The sequence below is a fragment of the Sciurus vulgaris genome, assembly GCF_902686455.1.
Source record: "Sciurus vulgaris genome assembly, chromosome: 15".
NCBI lineage: Eukaryota > Metazoa > Chordata > Mammalia > Rodentia > Sciuridae > Sciurus > Sciurus vulgaris.
The window spans coordinates 87827354-87849667 of record NC_136476.1 but is presented as its reverse complement, the minus strand read 5'-3'; positions in this window follow the sequence as shown (position 1 = coordinate 87849667).

The following is a 22314-nucleotide window of genomic DNA, read 5'->3' as shown; positions in this document are numbered from 1 at the left end:
TCTGGGTTCTGCATCTAAGCAAGCCCCCTGTAGAGCTGCTGCCAGAGGCTTCTTGGGCCACATGCTGAGAAACAGTAGCCTGGGGGAGGGCCCTACTGTTGGGTTGGTTTTTTCCAGAATGATGGAGAGCCGTCTATCTTTCCTAGGAACCATCAGATGAGCCCAGGTGCCTGGTCTGTAGCCAGCTGTGGCCCCAGGGCTGAACAGACACAGACGTGACTGGGCGTGACCCCAAGGAGTTACAGCAGAGAGGAAGACCCCTGAGTGAGGCCAGGTGGAGTGTGTCATCTAGCACATAGTAGGGACTCCATCTGGGCTTTTGAATTGAGTGGGAATGAAGCCCTTGAAGGCTTCTGGCAGGGAGTGGGGAACTGGGAACATGTCGTGTGGCCTCCAGGCTCCCTGTGCAGCAGCAGGACACCATTTGAAGGGGACTGATTATTACTTAGGTGTGTTATGAACCATGTGTCATCCACCAAAAATCTTAAATATACACAATTCACGTCAACAGAGAAATAAAATGGATTGTGAAATGCCCCCTTATCCCAAAAGAAGGCCAAAAATGAGGGAAAAGAAACAAAAATTATAAAGTAAATAGTAAACAAATGTCAAAATAATAGATTTTAGTCCTAATTCTATCAACATTCACATTAAATATGACTGGTTCAAATACACCACTTAGAAAACAAATGGGGTGACAGATGTGATAGTGTTCTGGTTGGGGGTGTGTGTGTGAGTGTGTGTGTGTGAGTGTGTGTGTGTGAGTGTGTGTGAGTGTGAGTGAGTGTGAGTGTGAGTGTGTGAGAGAGTGTGTGAGAGTGTGTGTGAGTGTGTGTGTGTGAGTGTGAGTGTGAGCATGCACGCTGGGGATTGAGCCCAGGTCTCATTCATGCTAATCATATGCTTTGCCAGATGAGCTACACAGACAGTCTCAGATTGTGTTTCCTAAAGTAATATAAAACTATATGCTGTCTACAAGAAACTCACTTTAATTCCAAGAACGTATACAGGTTGAAAGTTAAAGAACAGAAAAACACTAATGAAAGAAAGAAGGAGTAGCTCAATTAACATCAGACAAAGTAGAATTGGGAAAGAAAGTTATCCAACATAAAGGGAACATTACAAAACATTAAAAGTCACTTTTCCAATAAGACACAAAATCTTAAATACTGTACATACATGCACTGAATAACATAGCTTCAACAAAAGCAAAAACTGATAGAGCTGAAAAGTCAGACATACATATTCACAATTGTAGTTGGGAATTTCATCAATCTTCTCTCATTAGCTGACAGAAAATCAGTAAGGTAATGGATGACCTGAAAAGCACCATCTGATAATTGACCTAATTGGTGGAATGCACTCCAGCCAACATCAGCACAGTATGTGTTCTCAGGGGCACAGGGAACCTTTGCTAAGATCATATCATGGGCCAGAAAGCAAGTCTTAACAAATTTAGAATACAAATCATATAAAGTATATTCTTCTACCATAATAGTCCAAAAATAGAAATCAATAGCAGAAAGATATGTAGGAAATCCTCAAGTATTAGGAAATTAAATAATGTCCTTCTAAATAATCTATGAAGAGAATGGGGGTGTAGCCCAGTGGTAGCGAGCCTGCCAAGCATGCACGGTGCCCTAGGTTTGATCCCCTGAACCACAAAACAACAGCAACAAAAAACTATGAGTCAAAGAAGAAATATCAAAGCAAATTTAAAAATGTTTTGAACAGGTTGAAAACAAACTACATGATGTCAAAATTTGGGGAATCAGCCAAAGCAGCTCACAGGGAAATTCATAGCCTTTTTTTTTGTTTTAATTCATAGCTTTTAGTTCTTTTACTAGAAAAGAGGGAGATCTCAAATCAGTCATGTAAGCCACCTTGACAAGCTGGGAAAAGAAGTGCAAACTAAACTCAAATCAAGCAAAGAAAATAATAGTGGCAAGAGAAGAAATTACTATATTAAAGAGAAAAATCAATAAAGTAAAAATCTGATTTTTGAAACATTGATAAAACTTGATAAACCTTTAGCTCCAGTGAAAAAGAGAGAGAAAGACAGAGCACGTTACGTATACGAGCACCAGGAGTGACACAGGAGAGCTAGGACAGCTCCCTGCCAGGGGTCTGATGACGTCCGTGAGGCTCGCTGACTCCTTGGGAAAAATCATTAAACTCATTCAGAATAAAATTATAGCTCAAGTAGTCATACATCTAACAAAGCAATGGAATTAATAGTTTAAGATATTTCAAAAATTAAAACCTGTGGGCCAAATGATTTCACAGACAGATTCTACCAGAATTTAATGAAGACACAATACCAACTCTGTGCCTTGTACGGAGGATGAACCCTTCCTAACTTGGTGTGTAGGGGCAGCATTACCCAACAACAAAACAAGACAAAGCCATTACCAGAAAAGAAAACGAGAGCCCATATGCCTTATGAACATAGATGCAAAAATTCTCAACAAAATATTGAGCGGCATATAAAAAGATAATATGTTATGACTGGCTGGGGTTCAGCAAGGCAGTTCAGTATTTGAAAAAAAACCAATCAACAAAATTCACCATATTCACACATTATAAAAGGACAAACACGGTTGCTGAATAGATACCTCAAAAAGGCATTTTGGGAGGCTCAAAGTCCACTTATGATAAGAGCGCTTAGTAAACTAAGGGTTGAAGAAACTTCTTTAATCTGCTCAAGGTCACTTACTAAAACCCTACAGCTAACTCAGTGGTGAAAGACTGGTTCCCCCCAACACTCCTGCCAACCTTGGGAGTGAGGGAACGTGGCCTTGTGTCCAAAATATTAAAGAATTTTGAAAGTACTGAAAAATCCTAACAAATTCTACATCTCTTCCAAAGATGAGAAAAGAAGTAGAAGGTAAACAATCACCTGAAAGATGCTCGGCGTCACGAACCCTTAGGAACATGAAGACTGAAGCCACCATGAGCTGCCATTTCACATTTATTAGGCAACGAAATAAAGAAATAGAAAGACCCCGTCCCAGGTCTGAAACCCTGGGGCACCAACAGCTGGGCCTGTGCCACCCTGGAAGACAGGCCGGCTGTTTCTCCCTGAGGTTGAGCTTACCCGTATCATGTGGCCCGGCAACCCCACTCTGTGACGTTTACCTAAGTGAACTGAAAGCTTGTGTGCACACTATTGTGGCAATTTTATCCATGAACACCCCAAACTGGAACCCACCAGACAACTCAGGTGCCGAAAGTGGCTCTGCAGACAAAGGGGCAAGCCGTGGCCCCTGCTAGGCGTGGCTGCTCGCGCTCCGTGCTTCTGAGTTCCTGCAGCTACGAGCCGCGTGAGCCCATCCGGTGAGTCCAGGAAAGGCAGAGGCAGAGGGGTAAACACAGAGAGGCCGTCGCAGTCAGAGACACGGTGCTCTGTAGAGGGCGGGCTCCCTTCGCGGACTCACAGCTGGCCAGGGGCTGCTGTGGCTGCTGCCCCCAGTGTGATGAGAGAGGATGGTACCCGAGTCTCCCGGGTCTTTTTTGGGGAAGATCGAAGTTCGAAATTCCAAGTGTATTCCTGCTAAACTTGCTCCATCACAAAGTCAGAAATCTGCAAGGTGAACGGTGGCGAGCAGTGTCCCCCATACACACGCAGCCTAGGGTTCTGTTTCTCTGGAGACCCAGAGTTGGGTGTGGCAAGGGAGGGAGGGAGAGCCAGGCCCTCCTGCTCCTCCTCTGCAGGGACCCCGTGGCCTCCTGTGCCCTCGGGCTCCTGAACGCAAACCCGCTGGGGACCACTGAGTGCGGGTCAGCATGGAGACTGGTGTGGGGTGGCCGCTTGATTCAGGCACGGGGCCTCTTGGAGAAGAGTTTGGAGACGTGCTGTGGATGCAGGTGAGCACACGCACAGTCTCTCGCTGTCAGCAGAGACGGCCCAGAAGCTGCAGCACCCCACCACAAGAGCCCTGGGGCCAGATCTTGGGTTTGAACCCTGAAGTGCTGAGGTGCTCAAGAACACTCAACCCCCCATGATGAGAACAGGCCCCAGGGCACAGGAGCCACTGGAAGAGGTCCCGGGGGCCTGAGCTGGACAGATCTGAGCCCCACCACAGAGCAGCGTCGGATCTTAACCCCAAGGGTAGGACGGACACCCACGGGACCATCCCATTACAAACAAGTGGCGGAACCCCCAAGGGACGGGGAAGAGGAGCCACGGTCCACACAGAGGATTTCCAAATGGCCTACGCCCTCAAGGCGGGCAGAGCACTCCCCGCCCCCTAGGTGGACTGAGCAGAGTGACTTCTTTCCAGAGAAGAAGGCCTGTCCCTGACCTAGGGCCCCTGGGACAGGCCCAGTCACCAGGGCCACTGCTGCTGTTACCCCCAGCCCTGAGATCCTAGGTGGGAGCAGGGCAGAGCCTACCTCTCAGGTGGAAGGCCAGAGCAGGGGGCTCGGTGAACTCCGGCTCAGTGATGGACAGGGTCCCTTGGTCATGAGCTGGAGCCACCTGTGAGCCAGCATGCTGAGTCCATCTAGGGAAGCCAGGAGGGACTGGGTGGCCCCAGCGCCTCCTCAGCCTCCTGAGGTTCTCTGGGTGCTCCCACCCCAGAGAGCTGGGCGGATTCAGTGAGTCCTGACTAGGTGTGCAGAATGATGGCCTCGTGTCCTCCCTCTGCCTGTCCAGCCGAGAGACATCCTTATCTCGCAGAATCAGACTTGGTGGAGCCATGGGACACGGAGGCCTGACTCCCAGGAACTGGCAGCCATGCAGGACTCTCCCGGATCGCCGGGCGTGTGTGGCCCCGTGAGGCAGCGGTTCACCCCGTCTGGCTCCGCGGTAGTTTCCCCTGGCTCCACCCCTCCTGTCCGTCACAGAGGAAGCCCCTCCTGGTCTTGGCCCCCTTCCTGTGTGTTATGATTAAAGGAGAGGTGGCCAGATCTGGCATGGCCCACCCGTCACGCCCCTCGTTTAGAAAGAGTACCTGCTCTTGTGTGTTTATTGATTAGATATGTTTATGGGTAAGTGATTGATTTACAGCCAACATCGTCCTCGGGCAGTTAACCCCTTTTCTCACCCACGTGGAATGTGGCAGAAATGCCCCACAGCCCCCGTTGTCCGGCACAGGCTGGCAAGGTCCCCCCGTGCATGTGGAAGGAGGGCAGTGGGCGCCCGCTAGCCCTGGCCCTGCGCCCTCTTGCCTTGACAGGATTTGGAGAGACGAGACTATTTTTGAATGTGGATCTTCTGCTGGAGCCACCTGGTCCCCCCCTGCTGGAGCCCGGGCCCGCAGTGAGATGTCTCCCATGGTGCCGCCCCGGGGGTAAGGGAGACTGGAGCAGCTCTGCCCACGGCAAGCAGCCTGGCAGGAGGAGCCGGCCGCGCTATGAAAGGCACTGGAAGTTCTTTTCAAGCAGAAACACTCTTCTCGCCAGGCCCGTGACAACGCCTGCAATCCCGACCGTCCAGTCAACACTCGGGTGCAAACCCTGTCTCCCGAAGCTTTCCCACGTTGAGTGCCTCGGGCCAGCACCTGGAGGTGTGGGCTCTGTATTCCCACTGCGCCTGTAGGGACAGACGTGCGGCCTGGGCTCTTTTGCTTCTCCATGGCCCGCCTCCCCAGGTCCCACCGCCCCTACTCCTTCCCACTGTCCCCTGCAGAGTGGCCCTGAGTATTGACACCTGGTTTCAGCTTTACTGTGACAGGTGAGCACAAACCTGACCCTTCCTTTTGGGGGACAGGTCACCTATTTCCCTAGTGAGCTAGGCCCTGTGTGGGGAGGCATGGGCTGGCTGCAGGGAGAGCTTTTGGGATAAGGCTGGCTTTTAATGACAGCAAGATGGACTGGCCCAAACATGGGCCACTCAGTACAGATGGGGAGAGAGACCAGAGTCGGCTGTGTTCTGAAGCGGGAGACCTCCCTTTCTGTCCAGGACGGCACACCTAGGTGAACACAGAAACTGAGGGCTGGACAGGGCCTCTGATTGGCTGGGGAAGCAGAGGGGGGATCGTGGGGGAGACCAAGGGTCTAGCCAGCTTCCCAGGCTCTCCAAGTCCACTGTCTACCTCTGCAGGGAGAACCCCCAGACTCCCCTGGCCCCTGCATGCCCACATCCTTGCTTGGCCCAGAAATGCCCCACATTGTTAAAAACACTCCTAACACAGAGGCCTGGAGCCATGTGCTGTGGGTGGGTCTCCAGGGGCTTTCCACGGGGTGTGTGGAGCAGCCTGTGGCTTCACTTTGTGCTAAAGTGACATGAGATAGAACAGCCAGAACCCGTGCTGTGGTTCTTGGCCACTGCCCCCATGGACATGCAGCCCTCGGTGACTTCAGTTACCCTCCATGGCTCTGCAGGGAGCAGTGGCCTTACAGAGCAGAGCAAGGACTCAGATGTGAGGCCCAGCCGCGAGGCCCAGCTGCAGAGTCAGTGCACCATGGGGTTGCCAGGTGCTGCAGACCTCCTGACCATTCGCCAAGGCCCCTTTTTGGGGGCCACTGTCTTTGGGGACCACCTCAGGAAGGGAAACAAGGCTTCTCCTGGCCCAGAACCTCCTTCTCCCACAGACACACCTCTGGGAAGCCAAGGCAGAAGTGCCTTCGACAGAAAGAGCCTACAAGAGCCTGTCAGCCCAGCAAGCCAACATCCAGAGCTCCGTGCAGGAAACGGCCAGTGTGCTCACATGCCTTGGAGCATGGCGTCCCTCACGGTGTTATTATTCACAATGAAAGAACTGGACGCAAACCCAATACCTCACGGGGAGGGGCCAGGGAAGGGGCCGTGGTTGCCTGTGGCTGGAGAGAGTGGGCTTGCCCCTGATGTCCTGCCTCAAAGCCGTGCTGCCGCCTTGAAGGATGCTCACTTTCAAATCTCCGTTCTGCTCTAGAGAGCTGCCCAGAGCTGCGTCCTCCCCAGGCAGAGGTGCACCCGGAAGCTCTCCTCCCCCTCCCCCACTGCAGAGGCAGCTCCTCCTGCACAGCCCCTGCCCTGGGAGGGAAAGGAGGACGGTCAGAGGCAGGGCCTGCCCCAGCCCTGAAGCTGCCGCTGCCAGACTCTGAGCTCCAAGGGCACCCTCAGCCTCGCCTTGTCCCTCCTGGGTAGGTCCCACGGGCTCCCGGATGCCCCCTGCCTGACTCCCCCAGGCTTGAGGTCTCTCCTCCAGCCACCTGCTGGAGCTGAGCTGTCCCCAGCCAGGCAGGGTCCTCCACCCCACATCCCCAGCACTCCTGGGTTAGCCAGGTGCAGTCCCGTGGGATGCTCTGCACACCTGCCGTCTTGGTTTGAGGGGTGATTCCTTCACCGCACGGGGCCCTCTAGGCTCCTGATTCTGGGCTGGGCTCTTCACCTCTGGTGCCTGTCCCCAGCCCTCCAGGGAGCTCCTTGCGTCTGCACTTGGTCCCCTGTGCAGAGTGCAGCACTGGCTGCAGCAGGGCCGCTCAGAAGGCTTGGGTTGCAGCCCCTGAGGGTGTGCTGCTCTGAAGAGCTGGAGGACTCCCTGCATAGGTCTCTGAACATATGAAGACCAGCCGGGCTGAGCCAGGGGACCAGGGGACCAGGGGACCAGGGCCAGGTTCATGCCCAAGCTGCCCAGGTAACCCCTTGAGCTCTGGGGTGTGGAGCCTGACACCAGGTGCGGGCTGAGGATGTCAGTTGAAATATGAGAGCAGCACAGCGCTGTCACAGTGAAATCTGAGCATAGAGAGGGTCCTGGGGAGGAAGGATGGGGCTACCTGGAATTGGGTCGTTACACAACAGCATCTTAGTCAGCAACAATAGACAGTTTACTTTCAAGTGTTTTCCCTTGGCCAGTGATCTGTGTGCACCCCAGCTCTCCCAGTCTGCCTGGCACTGAGGTCACCCACAGGAGGCTGACAGTCTGTCCTGTGGACTCACCAGATCTCATAGCACCAGTCAATATTGTCCCCATTTGCAGATGAGCTGGAAGAGGTGACTTCCAAGGTGGCCCAGATGCCGCCTGACTCAGTGCCCCACCCTGGCCCTCAGCTGCACCTGGGGCTGGTGTCCCGCTTGGCATCCTGCGGGTTTCTCTGGGCACAGGCCCCAGTCCTCGTCCGATAAGAGCTGCCCAGGCTGGAAGGACAGCCCCCTGGCAAGCCCCCTCTCCAGCCGTGTGCTGTGGCACCTCTCCGTTCCTAGGCACCCTGTCCAGCAGCTCCAGGACTGACATCGTAGTGTGGCTGTCACCACCATCCATCTCTGGCTGCCCCTCCTCCCACTGGGAAGCCCTGGCCCCTCAGCACTGACTCCCCTTCCCCATCCACCCACTCCCTGTGACTTTGGACTCCATGACCCCGCTTCTGGCAAGACGTGTTTCTTCCATGAGTGACTGTGAGATGACTTAACCTCATCACCACGCGTCTGCCAGGCTCACTGGGTCACAGCCCCGCCTGCCTCAGGCGGAGGAGTGGCCCCGTGTGCAGGGACCACCTGTCACCAGCCGTCCAGTTGGGCAGCTCCCTGTCTCTGCTTTGTGAACGAGGCCCTGTGGGCACCGCTGGGCAAGTCAATTCTCAGGGCTGGGTTGGCACCAGACGTGGGCTTATGGGTCATACACTCACCCTGCCTTCGGAGTCCCCAGGAGGCCCTGCTGCTTCTGCAGCGGCTGCTCCTGCTCATTTCCCCGAAGCGCGCCAGATTCTCGCTCGTGTCCTTGCCAACATTTGTTTTCTTCTTTAATCGAAGCCAGCTATCCAGGGCATTTGCACATTATCTCATTGACGTGTTTCTTCCCTAAAATGAGGTCACCCAATGTAAGGGGAGGAGACCTGGGACAGAGCCTGAGGGGTGTGTTCCGTGCCACCTGGCCAGGGGGTGACTGACACATCTGAGGCAGAGCCCAGCCTCTCCAGTGCTCGGCCTCTGGCCAAGTGGGGACACAGATTCCTAGTGCTGTCCTGTTGGCTGAGCACCCCAGACTGCTTGAATCAATGATTGAGCTCCATGTGCAGGGGACCAGCTAGAGGGGTCCATGGACGCTGTGTCTCCTCCAGACGAGGCTCAGGCCAATAGCATGGGGCAGCCCCTGGCTGGCATCCAGGCAGCGTGGCCCCGGAGGACACAGTGCCAGGAACCCTGGGAGGAGTGTGAAGGCTCCATCCTGCAGAAGGGGACTGCAGAAGGGGAGGGGACTCGCCTCTGTGGCTCTGCAACACAGCAGGGACAAAACAAGGATGCCCGGCCAGGGGCCAGCAGGCAGGACAGCCAGCAGGTGGACCTCTTCCCAGAGGCCCTGGCCGCCTTCAGGGCAAAGCTCAGGAAGGCTCTGTGACAGGAGGGAGGTAAAAGGCAGCTCTTGGATCAATATGCGAATGTGCTGACCTTGATCTGCAAGCCACTGCCTCCCCTGGCCTGGCATGCCTTACCCCGCCACACCATAGTGTCCAGAATTAATCAGTGCTGCCTCCCAACTGGTCTTGCACTCACGTCACCCACAGGGATCATGGTGGGGTGTGGGATGCCATTGTGGGGGAAGGCGAGTGCTACCTGTGTCTCAGTGGTGGCACCCGAGCCACAACACCTGTCTCCCTCCTCCGTGGGCAGGGAAGCCAGCTTCCCACCTTTCTTCCACATCTGGGACACACGCCTAGCTTGGCCAGCTTAAACCTCTTCCTAACACACCCAGAGTGAGTTTTCTGGGGAGGACTGACAGGGAAGACCCTTCCCCCATCCTCCTCCCTCCCCTGTATGGCACAGACACATGTGCAAGCGTGTGCACGGGATGCGGCATGTGCATGCACACATAGCATTCCTGAGTCCCTCTCTGCAGCCCCAGGGCATGCCCAGTCTCCTCAGCCCCAGCGAAGAGGCTCCCGTGTCCTTCCCAGGCCCCCAGATCCACAGATCTGACTGCGACTGCACCTCATACAAGGACTCCCCATCACACCGTGCTTGGGTCCTTGTAGGAACCCGGGGGCAGAGCAGCTGAGTGCCCGCCTCAGGAAAGAGCTCCAACCCTGGTGGGGCAGGACCCTGCAGCGGGGATGCAGCTCTGGGTGGAGGGGGTCTGGAGGCCTGGGAGCAGGATCCGATCCCAGGAGCCTGAGAGTCCCATCTAAATTCTGACCACCTCCTGCCATTAGCATGAACCTTGCAGGTCCCATTCTGCCCCTGGCTAGACCATGCAGATGACAGCTGCCTGTGATTGGCAGGTCCAGGAGGGGTGGACCTCCCACATGGTCTCTGCTGGACTGTGGCTGTCACTCATGGTCCAGTGTGACCCTCCCAGGCTCCTCACATCCTTAGCTGGCTGCAGCGGCACACATGCTCAGGCACTGCCCTTGTGCCGATAGGGGCGTTGGAGCAGGGGTGACATCATTGCTCAAGGTCATGGAGCTGGCAGCTGTTGGATCTGAGCTCAGGTGGCCTGAGTCAGAGCTGCCCGGGGCGGAGGGGCCTCTGGGGTGGGGAGGGCCACACCAGGAAGGGCCAGCTCCCAGATGCACAGAGCTCTGGCCAGGCATCAGGTCCCACGCAGAGCGTACAGGATGCATGAAGCCAGGATTGTGCCTGGGTGCCAGGCAGAAGACGAAAAAATATGATAAAGGGATAAATTCATTTATTTAAGATCAATATTTATTCATTTTAAAATGTTACCAAAAAATGCTTATGAAATGTTTTAAACACTGAAAGAGAAAGCTTGTCTTGCTGGGCCCACCATGTACCTGAGGCCTGGATGAGGAAATTAGCCACAGGGGGCCAGTGGCGCTCCGTTCCCCTCCCACCTCCCACTCAGGACTGTGGAGCTTCCCATCTGTCTGCTGGTAAACGCTCCTGGGTATCTCTCCCATGCTTTGGCAGCCATGCTGTGGTCGCTGCATGTCATCACAGAGAGGGGTTAGCTTCCCTGCTGTTTTAAGGCAGGTTTACCTGGATTAGGATCCTAGTGCGCTCGTGGTGTTTGTTGGTGGGTTTTGAGGGGCTCCTCCAACACAGTTGTCAGAGATGGGATGTCTGTGTCCCCCAGACTCACTCAGTGAAGCCCAGCCTGGCGGTAGGGGACTTGGGGTGGTGATCAGACTAGATGAAGTCCTGAGGGTGGGCCCTGCCACCAGATTCCTGCTCTTGTAAGGAGGGACCGGTGAGCTGGCCGTGGTGAGGAGGCAGCACCTGCAAGCCAGGAAGGGCTGAACCTGTGGACCTGGACCTTGGCCTTCTGCCTCCAGAGTGAGAGAAGTACGTGTCTGTGGTTGACACGCCCTGCCCTCAGGACTGTCATGCACCTCCAGGCTAGGTCCTCCAGGAGCACGTTTGTCCTCCAGGGCACAGGGCCATTGGGCCCCTGGACTCCTCCACGTCTGCAGATGTCAACTGCACCTCCATTGTAATGGAATGTCCCTCTGTCCTACATGTTTCCAGGAGTGTTCTTAGACCTGGAGTCTGATGACAGGTGATGGGGGAGGGGTCCCAGCAAGCGCCCCTGCTGGGTGGACAGGTGCACCCTGTGTCTTACTGTTTGCATGGGTGGGTGAGTCAGCCTCACCCCTGATTCACAAACCCCCATCAGCCTCCTGGGGCCAGGCACACCGTCCCCTGTGTCCTCATTAAGGTCTACAGGGCAGCTCTGCTGTCACCCTCCATACTCTGCCCGCCGGGCTGGAGGACTGGTTCTTGCCCCCAGCCAGGGAAGGACACTGGAGCCTGGCTCTGTCCCTGAGCTGAACTGTTTCCAGTGCCCTCACAGCCTCCCCAGGGGACCGGCGCAGACCCTTCAGCTTAGTTAGGAGCACGTGGTTTCCACACCCAGTTGCGTTTCAGTGTCTTGCAGTTGTCATCTCTACGTCTCCATACGGTCTCATCATTAGCTCGTGGGAGCGTCTCCAAGCTGTGTCCTTTAAAAAATGTTTTGCTTTCAAAAAATTTTTAAGAAAAAACCCTTATGACTCTCTTACAAGTCGATTTTCACTCTGTCTAAAGTCAGTCTGCACTGGGGACCCTCAGGTCACCAGCTCTATTTCCCTCCATCTAACCTGGATCTCTGGTAGAACCTGTAGACGCAACCCCTCCAACATTTCTGGCTCCTGAGTCCTTCTCCCATGGCCTTTGAGGGGACACCGTCTTGACTGTGATCTCAAGGGCCAAGCCTGAGGGATGCAGCCCAGGGGACACAGGAGGAACTGGAGGGACATCAGCCTGGGCCTCAGAGGCCTGTTAGGGTTCAGCCAGCTCTTAAATCCCTTATTTTTTTTTTTTTTTGCCACTTTTATACGGGCTCCGTCAGCAATAGAGAGGCTGAGAGCCTTCTCAAGAGCCCGGGGCCCCTCAGAAGTGCCCGGCACACTGTCCAGCAGCCCACACCCTCTGCTCTTCTTTCTGGGCAGACATCGCAGGTGTCCCTGAGAAGACTATGGTCCAATCACAATGTCTGTGGCTTTCTTGGCAGGTCTTCCTGGGCCCCACCTTCTCAGCCTGTCCTGCACCCCAGGCAGAAGGGAGATGCAGCTGCTCCAAGGTCTGTGTTCACGCGGGTGCACAGCCGCAAACCACCGCGGCTCTGAGCAGGCCACTGTCCAGGAACGCCCCACCTTCTGTGGTCCCCAAAGTGGCAGCGGAGGGGCATGAGGGAATCCCAGCTGCAGAAATGCACGTCTGGTTCTAGGGGACTCTAGGCACGCCCACATGTGACACTCTTCAGGTCACTGGGCGTCACAAGCAGGTCACCAGCCCTGGCTGGTCCCAGAACTGCAGCCTGCAGAGGCACATGCTTAGCCAGGGCTTGATGCCCGATGGAGACACCAGCCCATCGGCCAGGCGGAGATGATCTTCCAAGGTCCCTGGGGACCTGTGAAGACCTCCTGGCTGCCCTCCTGCCAAGTGCAGAAGCCGTGTGTGTAGGATGCCAAACAGGGGCTCTCAAGACGCTGCAGGCTCAGGGGACAGGCCCACCTCTTCTCAAAGGCTCTGATCGTGGCCACAGGGGCCTCACGCTCACCTTCAATGCTGGCTCCCTGTCTCTGATGAGGAAACCCAACTGCCCAGGGCCCAGCTTCTCCAGACTGGCATCTTCCAAGAGCATTCAGGGCAGGCAAAGCACATCCTGCCAGCCCCTGCCACCAAGGAGAGGCCCCTGGGACAGTGGCTGAATCCGCACTCAGAGTGGGGTACCAGGCTTTGCCTGCTGGAGCCCGCTGGTGCTCTGCCAGGGAAGAGATCCAGACGCTGGCCCCTTTATCTGCAAAGGCAAGCTCCCAGCCCCCATCCGGCCACTCCTCCCTCCTCCTCTGACTGACAGCAAAGCAGACGCAGGGGTCCTGGTGGCTTTTTTTCTCAGGTTTGAGTCTATCCAGCCATACCCCAAGTTTCACTCGGCATCTGCTTGGCGCAGGAAGTGTGCCAGGAAGCACAGCGTGAGCAGGAAGAGCTCTGAGCGCCGGGCAGCAGTTAGCATTCCTCCTTCAGGAAAGGCGTAGCAGGTTGCTTCCTTTCACGTGCAGCACGGAACTTCATTCACTCTGGAATTCCACCATCTCAGAAGACATATCCGGACGGGAAGGAGGCGTACGGACGCGTTTCGCATCCACAGCTCATATCAACGCGGCCATGGCGGAGGACAAACAAAACTGTGTTTGTTTCATAAAAATGAAGTCAACATTAAGTATTCATAACACATTCCCTCAAAGGGTCTGCTGCACTTTGTCGCCACTGAAATGGACACATGGGTTCCTTCCTCCTGGCCTGGAGGTCACCGAGTCACCATGTCCACTCATGAGTCTGTATGCCCTGCTGCCCTGCTGGGAGAGGGGCCCCCAGCAGGTGCCCTGTGTCTCTCTCCTCCAGCCCACCATCCATGTCCCCCTGGATGTGTGGGTCCCTCACAGCTCAAGTGACAATCACATGGCCTCCTCTTCCATGTGCCCACTCAGCATGTCTCCTGGGAGACTTTCCAGAGATGCAGGCTCCAGGGCCCCTCTCAGGCCAGGCCCGGAAGGAGAGGGCGCTCAGTCCATCACTCAGCCAAAGGTCAGGGGATCGATATGCCTCACCTAGAGATCAGGTTTTATGTTCTGAAAGAGGAAAACTTGTTTTTAAATCTTTCTTTCTTCTGTGTGACTGGGGTAAGCTAGCAGTGTGCAAGGAGACACTACCCAGGCATGGAGCAGGGACCTGGGTCCCGGAGCACAAACCGTCTGCCTCTGAGGCAGCCTCTGCCTTTGACTCCAGATCCTATCAGCCATCCCTCTAAAGAACGCTGCGTCCTTGTCACGGGAAGGGTGTGTAGAGACCATAGTCTGTCTACCAAGGATGCCCATCACTACTGAGTGGGTGGATGTTTCTAGGTGTTGACAGTGGACAGAAGCAACACACACATACACACACACACACATACACACATACACACACACACACACACACATACACACACACACACACACACACATACACATACACACACATACACACACATGCACCACACATACACATGCACACACATACACACACACACACACACACACACACACTTCACGAGAAAACAGACCACAACATCGTAGTGCTATTTTCAGTGCAAATGGCAATGTTATGTAACTTATCTCATTTTACATTTGTGTCTCTCTCATCATCTTTACACACAATTGCTGTGTGCCGCTGTGTGTGTGTACCCCCACACACGTCTTCAAAGTCACAATGCTGACACTAACAACTCCATTGCTGGAGAGCTTACGATCGCCTTCCTCTTCATTAGGTCGTTAGGTCAGCACAGGGTCTCCAGGCTGACCACTGAATAAGCCACGGGAGGCACGAGCGGGGGCGTCCCAGGGGCCACCCTGTCCTCCACCCTTCCCTCTCACACAGATGACTACGCACAGACATGTGTATCTGCACGTGGTTATGGGATGCTCCGTGCCCTCCTGGATGAAGCCTAGTCTACTCTGTCCGCTGTTCTGCATCTGTCCTTCTCCACGTAGGTCTGCAACCTTGATGGAACCAGGGGCAGAGCTTGTCCTTGCTTCATCCTCTGTTCTGAGAGTCTGCCTGTCCCCAGCTGACAGACACAGCGGAGGTTTCCACAAAAGCACACATTTTTTTCCTGGAGGTCAGGTTCTGAGGTCAGTCTCAGAGGGCCAAAGTCAAGGTGTCCCCCGGGTGGCTCCTTCCAAGTTCTGGAAGGGGGTGGTATCCATTTCCTTTGTCGGCCAGATACGTCCTTATTAATCACAAGGCTTTTGTCTTATTTTACCTAGAGAAGGGTCAGGAGGAGAGGTTGAGGCAGGGAGGATGACACCCTCCTCACCAGACACCACAACCCACAAAACCTGGGCAGGGAATCTGTGGCTCCTGGTTGCCAGAGGGGACAGGGCCGGCTGCTGGCTCTCAGCCTGGTGTGGGTGTGGGTGAGGGTCCTGGGAGCTCTGGAAACTCGCGGGTTTCTGGCCCCAGCTCCGCAGAGTCTGGCTCAGGAGGCTGCCCGGACCCAGGAAGCCGCCTGCTCTCCATCCTCCTGCCACTGTCCCATCCCCTCAACTCCCCCGTCCCCTCCTAGCCCTGAGGTGGCCTTTTCAGAGCCCACACTGTCCCTGGCAGCCCCACTCTGGGTGCCCGGGGATGGGGTCACCAGCACCACCCGCAGGCTGCGCAACCTTCCTGCCCTCCAGCCTGGGAGTGGGGCCAGCAGTACCAGCAGGAGCTGGGCGGTCAGCAGTCGGCACAGCAGAGCCGCTGCCCAGGGTGTGGACTCTAAGGTGGCAGGAGCCTGGGCTCTGGGTCAGCGTGGGGCGGGCATTAGGACCCTCTCTCCCACTTGTCCCAGCGGCCTTACCACAGTCTTACTCCAGAAAGGAAGGGGTTAACTCCCTGTCATCCTAGGGCAGGCGGGCAGGCAGTGACAGGTGACTTGGGACTTCAGTGGGTCCTCTGGGTTTCTCATCCCTCAGAGACGCCAACACAGGCAGCTCAGTGGTGGCATGCTCGCCCGGGCTGTCGTGAGGCCCTAGCTCAACCCCAGCTCTGCGAAAATGGAAAACAGTGAAAATAGCTGGGAAGGAATATGCCCTGTTGGTGGATGCCAGGACCCTGCACGCTGGCCCACGCAGCTCGGCGGCTCTCACACGGCACCGTGTGTCGGGCAGGAAAAGGGGCGGAGAGTCCCTTTGGCCCGCGGGAGGCTTGGCCGTGATCCTGAGGGGTGAGGCAGGGAGAGCCCTGGAGGCTGCTCAATCCGTACCCTGTCCTTCCCAGCACCTGTCCCCGCGGTCGCTGCCCTGGGGAGGGAGACGCGGGGCTCTGCTGTGCACAGGAGTGCCCTGCCCTCGGCCTCTGTCCACCCACCAACTCTGAGCGAGAGAGGGCAGGTAATGATAGACAAAGTCCCCGTCCTGGGTGGCCCACCTGCCACACAGCAGGGGACCCGGTATGAGTGGGTGAAGTTCGGGTGTGAGAGGGCCATGAGTGTCGGGGACTCTGAGGGCCTCCCTGTGCAGGCGCTGGGGACGCTTGGACACACCTCCACGCAGGGCAGACCTGGGGGCTGGGTGGCCCCTGTCGACAGCTCTGGGGTGTTTCCAGTGCCGGCCAGTCAGCCTCGGACCCCACCCTCCGCTGCGCACCCTGTTTTGTGCAGTGGTCTCATGGTGATGTCCCTTCAGTCTTCCAGGACTGTCCCAAAGGCAGCCCCTGTTAGCCCTGGAGGGCAAGCTCAGCAGTGCAGGCCCCAGGAGGCCATGGCTGGAGCTCCAGGGTCCTGGACGCATGGACTGCAGACAAAGGGACCCCTAGAAGGAAAACTGAACCTGGGTGGCCCTCAGTCTCATGGCCTCCTGGGTAGCTGGACAGTGGGGACACCACAGCCCTACAGCTGAGCCCCCACAAAGGTCCAAGATCAAGGGTCCTGTGGTCCCAGGGCCGAAACCCTGCAGAGAACAGATGGATAAACGCCCTGCCCAGCCCTGCCCAGAAGCGCTGGCGAGGCAGGAAGTCAGCCCCGGCTGTGGCGGTGGTGAGATTCACACCCTCAAGAGCCAGCAGGGCCTGCATTCAAATCCAGCCACTGTTGCTCCAGCTTTGTGCCCTTGAGAAGAAAAGCAGCTTCCAGTGCTTGGCCTGACCTGGGATGACTGCCCTCCCCTGCCGGTCCTCCTGAGGGGCCAGTGTGAACGGTGCTCTTAGTGAGGGGTCTGGCATGGTTGTCAGATTCCACGTCCATGATCCCAGAAGTCTGTCCATCCAGGAAGCCCTTCCCTCCATCTGCATGGCCAAGGTCATGGTAGCCTGCCCAGGGGCCATACGGTGACCATAACCTACCAGAGTAGATGCTCTGTGTGTCAGTAAATTAAATTCAGCAAATAAAGGTAATCTAAAACTTAGCATTTCATGTGCTGGTGATGCCCAGGCTTCCCTTCCTCATGTCGGAGCGGAGTTATTAGAGCACAGTTTCCTGAGGGACTTCCTTAATTTTTAGCCTTTTAATGACCTCCGCGGAGGCAGAGAAGGCCCCGGTTAAGAGCCCTGGGGTGTGAGAGGAAGGAAAACCACCAACATCCCGACCCCGGCTCCTTGCAGAGTCTGCCTCACCCCCCGCCGGGCCTTCTGGCCTTGCTGATTAGACCCCGGTGCATCTGCCCCAGGTGGGACAATCAGACCCTCTCCCCTGTGTTCTTAGGAAGAGGCCAGCAGGAGATGGAGAGGAAGACACGGCTGGTATGGAGTGGGAGAGAAGCAGAAGGTGAGTCCCTGTGGGCTCGCTGGGGTACTGAGCTGCGTATGCTGCAGTGAGGATGGGCCACCAGGGCCCAGCCAGCGGGGACCGTGTGTCCCTGAGAGGGACCCCTGGAAAGAAGCAGGCTGAGGGCACAAGCAGGCAGGAGGCCTGGCCCTTGGCACTGTGTCCACAGGTAGCCTTGCTCCCTCAGTCTCCTGAGGGCTGGTGAGTGCCTGCTGCTGCCCATGGGGCCAGCCCCTGTGGGCTCCGCTCCCTGCCACTCCCTCCTGTGGCGCTGAAGAGCTCCGCCCTGGCACTCACCGGCTCTGGCCTCCCAGCCTCTGCCTCAGCACCTGTCACACCTGAGTGGCGATGGTCCCCGCCTCTGCGTGGTGGGGAGGAGAGGGAGCTTCTAGATCCGGGCCACAGACGCTCGGTGCAACTTAATGCCAGCTACGATCGTCAGCAGGTCCCGCAGGTGAGTGTGACAAGCGCCCAGTCCGCGAGGAGGGTGAAGAGCTAGCGGAAAGTGAAGGCCCTCGTGGAAGAGCAGGGAAGCCGGAGATGGCAGCCAGACCAGCCTGGTGGCCGTCCCACCAGCAGAGCCCAGGCCTGCCCCAGGGGCAAGGTGCCCAGGTTGCCTCTCCAGCCTGCCTGTCCCCTTGCCCTTGCAAAGAAGGGAGGAGAAGCCAGTCATTGTCCTCTAACTCTGGTCCAGGAAAAGGGTGTGGCTGTGGCGCAGGTAGTTGTATTCAGCAACCTTTGCAGTTTAGACGGGCCTTAGCAGGCGGCCAAGGGCGGGGGCCCTGCAGACTCTGAGTCTTCTCTGTCTGCACTGTCCTTTTCTGTCCTGGGCCCCTCGCTGCATTCCACCATGTCCCTGGCTCCTGTGGGCCATGGAGCTTCTCAGACCTTCTGCGCTGGGCGTGCGGGTCAGGTGTTCATAGAGGTCCCTGCTGGGCGGCTGGCGGTGGTGGTGGCTGGCGGAGGTCACAGGTGGGGAGCCCTCTGCTCCTCCCAGTCCTGTGCATACTGCAGGCACAGCCCGTGGTGGAAGATGGGGCCTCACCCATGGCTGTAACCAGTTTCTCCACTGGGGCGTCACTGTGTTTTTCCAGCGGGGTAAACTTTATCATTAGTGTTTCCTGTAGACACAACCCCCCCAGAAAGGGCCCCTTTATCCAGGCTTTCTGGAAAAGCCACCTACGGAGCACTATTTACAAGGGGCTGGTGAGTGTACAGAGGACACCAGTGTCAGAGGATCCTTAGAAGGTCCATGTCCCCTGCCCCCCAAAATATTCAAAATCAGGGCCCCATGGCGAGGTTATTCCAGAGCCCCTGGACCCAGCAAAGCTGTTGGCCCGCCCCCAGGCTGAGTCCCTCTTCTCCCCTGCAGGGCACAGATCTCAAGAGGAAGGCTTTCCTTGGGTCCTTGGTCTCCCTGCCATGGGGCCTCCACCAGGGTCCCAGCCTGGCAGCCAGCTGTTTCTGGGACAGGTGTCGGGGGTACGGATGGCCAAATGAGCTGGAGCCACGCTGATGGGCCAGGCTGCAATTTCATGGTTTCCCAGCCCTTTCAAATATTTATTTCTCAGTGCTGCCATTCTTTGCTTCCAGGAGGTTACATCTTAAAATGTGTGTGTGATTTAGTGCTCTTAATGGCAACTGTCTAACCAAGGCTAGTCCTGACTTTAATTAAAACGACAGGAAGGGCGGGCGGGTGAGTTATGGGGAATGCTGTTTTCCTACAGCCCTGGATGAGAGAGGAGTGGGGTGGAGCTGCAGCCTGCCCCCACCAAGCTCCCACACAGCATGCTCCAGGGATCCCAGGCCAGCCTTGCTGCTGGGAGCCGGCCCTGATGGCCCGCTCCCTGCCAGGGAGCCCCAGGCCCCACCCTAAAATCTCCAGCAACAGGTGCCTGCCCCTTGGCATCTTCCCTCCCTTCTGGTGTCTCTCCCTGTCTTGCACCTTCTGTGGCTGGCTGGGTCTTTTCCAGAATCCTCCTTTTTAGAAACTCGGGCCCCTCTCGGATGATAGCCCGGCTCCATTTTGACTTCAGTTCATGTTATGGACTGACTTGCGTCTCCCAAGTTCACATGTTGAGGTCCTTGCTCCCTCTAGCTCGTACTGCCTCCATCACCGGGAACAAGGCACTAGATGAGGTCTGTGGGGAGAACCCTCATTCAATAGGGCTGGTTCTTCAGAAGAACAGGGCATCTGGGGCACAGCCCTGGGAAGGAGCACGTCAGCAGCAGGAGGGCTCTCGAGGAGCCAGAGGGTGGCCAGACACAGGAGATCCCTGGTAAGTGATCCCATCCCACGAGGCGTCCAGAGTGGGCAGCCCCGGAGACAGCAAGACGTGGCTGCCTGGCGCTGAGCGTGTGGGTGGCCACAGCACTACTGTTTGAGAGATGGAAACGTCCTGAACTGGCTGCTGGGGGGGCTGCACTGCCCGTGAATAAGCCAGGCCGCTGGGCTGCAGGCTCAGGGGGCCATTGCATGGCATGCGGATGTGCCTCCAGGAAGCTGCTCCTGAACCCATGCACCAGGCTCGGCACCCGCAAAGAGGCCCCAGGACATGTAGGACACAGCAGGACTCCCTGGGACACTCTCAGACACTGCGGGACACAGCAGGACTCCCCAGGACACAGCAGGACACTGCAGGACTCCCCGGGACACTCTCGGACACTGCAGGACTCCCCAGGATTTTGTGGGACATTGCAGGACACAGTAGGACACACCAGATAAAGAAACACCAGCGCATGCCAGGACACAGCAGGACAAACCAGGACCAAAAACACTAGAACAAGGAACACCAGGACACACCTGGACACTCCGGGACACCCCAGGATATACCAGGACCAGGAAATACCAGGATAAGCAACCACCAGGATGCTCAGCCACCAGGACACCCAGGGTAGTCCAGGACGCTCAGCTCCAGCCACCTTCTCTGCTGCAATGTCATCATCCTGAGAGAGCTGAACGGTAAGTCAGCAATTTTTAAAAACACAACATGTTGTAGGTGATACTTGGCACACGCTCGCAGCCACCGAGGGAGGTTCTTCAGCCCTGTGGTCACTGGAAGCAGACCCTTCTTCCAGGAGGACAGGCCGGCAGCAATAGCAACCCACAACCACAGAACACAGGAGTGGGGAACACGGTAAACAGCACAGCGAACAGGACCTTGGTGTTGAGAGTCTCGGGCGCAGCATCCAAGGTGTCCTGCCCAGGGGCCCTCAACTCCCAAGGGATGGCCAGGGCTCACCCCAGGCCCGTCAGCCTAGAGCGTCTCACTGGCTAAGGAATCTGTGTACCTGCTTCTCGGCCTGAGGAAGGAAGACTCAGATCTCTTACAGAACAAAAGGAGCCGAGGCACCGAGTTGACCTGCAGGCCCAGCAGTGTTGGGGCTCATCTTTAGCCTTTGCAGGTCACACTTGGATCCCCAAACCCTAGAGGCCCAGCAGAGCTCCGCGGACCAGACACTTTGGGATGCCAAAATCACAAAAGGGTTCTAGGCTGAGCTGAAGGCAGCCTGGTCGGTGTGGTGGAGGGCCACGTGGCCTGTGGAAGCTGAGAGCCCTTTAGGTCTGGGGCCTAGAGGACCAAGACCCTGAGGATCTCCAGCACCTGGTGCCCGCTGCTCAAGGGAGACAAACTGCCCTTGGGTGGGCCTGCTCTGTGCCCCCTTCCTGAGCACCCATCCTGGCGCAGGGTGGTTCTGGGTGTGCCCATCACTGGTGCTTGTGGTTGGGAAGCAGGGTGAGGGAAGGAAGGGAATTTATCCTGGAGACCTCCTGGCTAATGATGGGAGTCGGGGGCTCCCAGCATGCTCCTTGTTCAGGGAAGTAGATCCATGGACAAGAAACCACAAGGCAAGGAACAGGATACGTCGCTGAGTCCATCAAATCCCTAGGGAACAATACCAGCTCTCCTCTGAGACAAGGCTTGGCATCTAGAGGGGCACCTCTAGACCCTAGGTCATCAGGACCACCTTCCGGCCCCACCCATGCCAGGGCTCCCTTTTGGCCACACCTGGGGCTGCACCCTTCCATCCCTTGACTCACAGTCCGCTAGACACCAGAGGTCATCAAAGCACTGGTCATGCTTTCTGCCTTCTGGTAATTCCCCGGTAAGTGCATCTCTCAGGAAGCCTTGCAGGCCCAGGCACTCTCCGCCTGGACAGCAGAAACTTCTGTTGTCTGAAGGGCCCTGGGCAGGCCCCGTCACCTCCCCTCAGAGTGACTGAGGATGGATAAGGATGAAGGCGCCCTTAGTCTGTATGCCTGTGACCCTTGCATGGGGCTGGGCACTCTCAGGGGGACAGAGGAAGGTGAGAACAGCACTTTAAAGTGACCTTTTCCTGGAGCAGTGTGTTCAGACACTCAGCAGTAAAATAAACAGGACCATGTGAGGTACATCCCCATTAGCCCTCTTCCCTTAAAAGCCCCTGACGTCTCTGCTACATTAGGCAGTGAGGAAACAATCTCCTCTTAAGTAGGTCGGGAGGCGAGGCAAGGCCAGAGTGCAGGTGGCCCCTGCATGAGGAGGTGTGGAGGTGAGAAGGCAGCTCCCCTGGGGCCTGCAACCGTGGATGATGGCCTCATTGGTCCCACAGGATGGATACTCCAGAACTGTCCAGGGGCATTGTGTCCTCAAGTCCCGAGCTCCCAGGCATCTGGGCTAGAGAGGAT